The sequence below is a fragment of the Triticum dicoccoides genome, chromosome 5A (genome assembly GCF_002162155.2).
Source record: "Triticum dicoccoides isolate Atlit2015 ecotype Zavitan chromosome 5A, WEW_v2.0, whole genome shotgun sequence".
Classification (NCBI taxonomy): Eukaryota; Viridiplantae; Streptophyta; class Magnoliopsida; order Poales; family Poaceae; genus Triticum; species Triticum dicoccoides.
In genome coordinates, this window is record NC_041388.1 from 662124193 (window position 1) to 662128920 (window position 4728).

The window sequence follows — 4728 nt, forward strand, 5'->3', positions numbered from 1 at the left end:
TGGGCTTCCTCAAATTGCCCTAGATCTTCGTGAGCAAGTGAGTTGGGTGCACACCCACTTAGTTTTCTTTTGAGCTTTCATATACTTATAGCTCTAGTGCATCAATTGCATGGCAATCCCTTCTCACTCACATTGATATCTATTCATGGGCATCTCTATAGCCCGTTAATACGCCTAGTTGATGTGAGACTTTCTTCTTCTTTTTTTGTCTTCTCCACAAGCACCATATTCTATTCCACCTATAGAGATATATCAATGGCTCATGCTCATGTATTGCATGAAAGTTGAGAAAGTTTGAGAACACCAAAAGTATGAAACAATTGTTTGGCTTGTCATCGGGGTTGTCCATGATTAAATACTTTGTGTGATGAAGATGAAGAATAGCCAGACTATATGATTTTGTAGGGATAACATTCTTTTGCCATGTTATTTTGAGAAGACATAATTGCTTTGTTAGGATGCTTGAAGTATTGTTTGTTTTTATGTCAATATTAAACTTTTGTTTGGAATCTTATGGATCTGAATATTCATGCCACAATAAAGAATATTACATGGATAAATATGTTAGGTGGCATTCCACATCAGAAATTCTATTTTTATCATTTACTTACTCGAGGACGAGTGGGAATTAAGATAGGGGATGCTTGATACGTCTCCAACGTATCTATAATTTTTTATTGTTCCATGCTATTATTTTATCTGTTTTGGATGTTTTATATGCATTAATATGCTATTTTATATGATTTTTGGGACTAACCTATTAACCTAGAGCCAGTGCGAGTTTCTATTTTTCCTTGTTTTTGAGTTTTTCACAAAAAGAATATCAAACGAAGTCCAAACGGAATAAAACTTTCGCGATGATTTTTCTTAAGACAGAAGACACCCGTAGGACTTGAAGAATGGGCCAGAGGATGACAGAGGAGGCCACAAGCCTCCTAGGCATGCCCCAGGGGGGGCGCCCTGAGCACTTGTGGGCCCCTCGGGATCCTCCAACCCTAATTCTTGCGCCATAAATTCCCAAATATTCCCAAACCACAAGAAGCGTCCATAAAAATTACTTTTCCCCCGCCACAAGTTCCAGAACCACGAGATCCCATCTTGGGACCTTTTTCGGCACCCTGTCGGAGGGTGATTCAATCACGGAGGGGCTCTACATCATCATTGCCACCCCTCTGATGAAGCGTGAGTAGTTTATCATAGACCTACGGGTCCATAGCTAGTATCTAGATGGGTTCTTCTCTCTCTTTGATTCTTCAATACAATGTTCTCCTCGATGTTCTTGGAGTTCTATCCAATGTAATATTCTTTTGCGGCGTGTTTGTTGAGATCCGATGAATTGAGGATTTATGATCAGATTATCTATAAATATTATTTGAGTCATCTCTGACTTCTTATATGCATGATTTGATATCTTTGTATTTCTCTTCGAATTATCGGTTTGGTTTGGTCAACTAGATTGGTTTTGGGTTTTTTTTGCAATGGGAGAGGTGCTTAGTTTTGGGTTCACTCTTGCGGTGTCCTCACCCAGTGACAGAAGGGGTAGCGAGGCACGTATTGTGTTGTTGCCATCAAGGGTAAAAAGATGGCGTTTTCATCATATTGCTTGAGTTTATTCCTCTACATCATGTACTTACTTAAGGCGTTACTCCATTCTTATGAACTTGACACTCTAGATGCATGTTGGATAAAGGTCGATGTGTGGAGTAATAGTAATAGATGTAGAATCGTTTCGGTCTACTTGAGACGGACGTGATGCCTATATTCATAATCATTGCCTTGGATATCTTCATAACTTTGCGTTTTTCTATCAATTGCTCGAAAGTAATTTCTTTACCCACCGTATGTTTTCTTTCAAGAGAGAAGCCTGTAGTGAAACCTATGACCCCCGGATCTATTTTTCATCATATTTACTTTCCGATCTACTATTTTGAATCTTTTATTTTCATATCTATAAACCAAAAAACCCAAAAATATCTCGCTGCAATTTATTTATATTTACCTTGTTTTATCTATCTCTATCAGATCTCACTCTTGTTCAAGACCGTGAAGGGATTGATAACCCCTTTTTTGCGTTGTGTGCAAGTATTTGTTAGTTTGTGCAGGTGCATAGATTGGCAACCCCTTTTCCACGTTGTGTGCAGGTGTTTGTTAGTTTGTGCAGGTGCATAGATTGTAGACTTGCTTGGGCCTCCTACTGGATTGATACCTTGGTTCTTAACTGAGGGAAATACTTATCTTTACTTTATTGTGTCACCCTTTTCTCTTCAAGAGAAAAATTAACGCAAGCTTAAGAAGTAACAATGGTCGCGAGAGCGGCAATTGTAGTCCTCCGTCTAGGCGTCGGTGGCCAGAGGGGCATCATCGTCGTCCTCGCTTGTTGTGTCGCTATAGGACGACGAGCGGCGTGTGCCTACTCCTTCACTACCACAGCTCAACATGGAGAGGAAGGGGAGGAGACGGGCAGTGGGGCGGAGCGAACAGTGAGAGAGGGCAAATAGGGTTTGGGCTAGCAGGGGGCTTGTGGGGACGACTTTAGGTCCGCGCGGACCAACGTGGGACGGTCCGACAAGGTGGCGTGTCCGGTCCGCTCCATATGCACCCTAGATATGGGGGCAAATCCTATTTCCGCACCTGTAGGGGAATAGCGAGGTATCGCATAACCCAGGGGCGCTCACATAGTATATATATGGGCCGACCCATTTCCTGCTTCATGAACATCTATTAAAATACCATAACAATTTAAAAATTCTTCAACAATTTCATGTCCGGGAACAAGTATCAAATCTGTGAACATTTTTTCAAATTCATGATTTTTTTGAAATCCACAAAATCTGTGAACACACTTCCCGAACTATTTTCAGATATGTAAAAAAAATTAATTTCACAAGTTTTTAAAAAGCAATACGAAAAACATGCTGGTTTTTTCCTTGCGGACCAGCCGCAATTTTTTTAGCTATTTTTAGAGAAAAAGAAAAGAAAAAACTAGCTTTTATTTAGGGGTGGCAAAATATTGGGCACGCAGGCATGCGTTCGAGAGCCAGCTTCCTAACCGGCGCTTAGAGCGCTCTCGCAGGCCCTATTTGGAGTGTAGGTCGCCAACTAGCGACTTTATTTATGCATGTTTTTGGAAGCAATTAGTTAACGAGCGCTCTTTCGGGAGTCATGCAACGATCAGCGTTATTTGGTCCGCTCTCAGCCATTCGCCACCTGTCGTGTTTTGGGCGTTTTTTCTGAATTTTTTATTTTATTTTTTCGCACGCGTTTTCTGTTTTTTTAAACGGTTTTTTCTAGGTTTTTTTGACGTTTTGGTTTTTCACCGGTATTCCTTAACTTTTCAATCAAAAAATTGATTTTTATTTTTGCGCGAGAAAACATGTTTCTTTTTTTTCTTTTCCCAAGAGTCACGGTTTTGCTTCCGCGAGAGGCATGATTTTGCTTCGCGAGAGTCACGGCCATGCCTCTCGAAAACGGAAAAAATGCGTTTTTTGTTTTTTCGTAAGAGTCACGGTTTTGCTTCCGCGAGAGTCACGGCCGTGCCTCTCGGAAACGAAAAAAAACACGTTTTTTTTCTTTCGTGAGAGTTACGGTTTTGCTTTCACGAGAGGTATGGTTGTGCTTTCGCGAGAGTCACGGCCATGCCTCTCGGAAAGGAAAAAAAACACCCTTTTAATTTGCGAGAGTCACGGTTTTGCTTCCGCAAGAGTCACGGTTGTGCTTTCACGAAAGTCACGGCGGTGCCTCCTCGGAAACGAAAAAAAACGTGTTTTCTCTTTTTTTTTTCTTCCGCGAGAGTCATGGTTTTGCTTCCGCGAAAGACACGGTTGTGATTTCGTGAGTGCCACTTTTGAAAAGGGAAAAAACCCGTGCTCCAGGTTCGGTTTTTTCGTCCGATTTTTTCATGAAAAAAAAGTTCGTCAAAACCTATCAATATGTGATCTAGTTTTGTAGATCTCAACGCGAGAAATCCAACGATGAAAGAGGTTCGAAATTTGAACGCACGATTTGAGAGATAAAACATTTGAATTAGCAGATCTACGGAAAAAGAGAAAACTATCAGATTACGACAAGTGGCGTGTTGCATGTGCACCACTTGTCGCAATTAGGGGAATTGAAATGATCTTTGCAACAAGTACACCTTAATTCCAAATCACTAATTAAGGAGTACTCGTTGCAAAGAACACTTCACTTTCCCAGGTCCCGATAAATAGTGCACATGCAGCGCGCCATTTGTCGCAACCCGGGAGTTTTTTCGTTTTTTCGTAGATCCATTTATTCATAATGTTTTATCTCTTAAACCGTGCGTCCAAATCTTGAACCGTTTTCACCATTAGATTCCTCGCGTCGAGATCTTCAAAACTAGATCCCATGTTGATAGGTTTTGACGAACTTTTTTTTCACGAAAAAAACGGACAAAAAAACCGGACGAAAAAACCAAACCGGGAGCACGTTTTTTTTTCCTTTCCGAAAAAGGCACGCCCGTGCCTCTCACGAAATCACAACCGTGCCTCTCGTGGAAGCAAAACCGTGACTCGTGGAAGGAAAAAAACAGAAAACGCATTTTTTTCGTTTTCGAGAGCCACGACCGTGACTCTCGGGAAAGTACAACCGTGCCTCTCGCGGAAAGCAGAACCGTGCCTCTCGTGAAAGAAAAAAAAACAAAAAACGTGTATTTTTTCCCTTTCTGAGAGGCACGGCCGTGACTTTCGCGTAAGCATAACCATGCCTCTC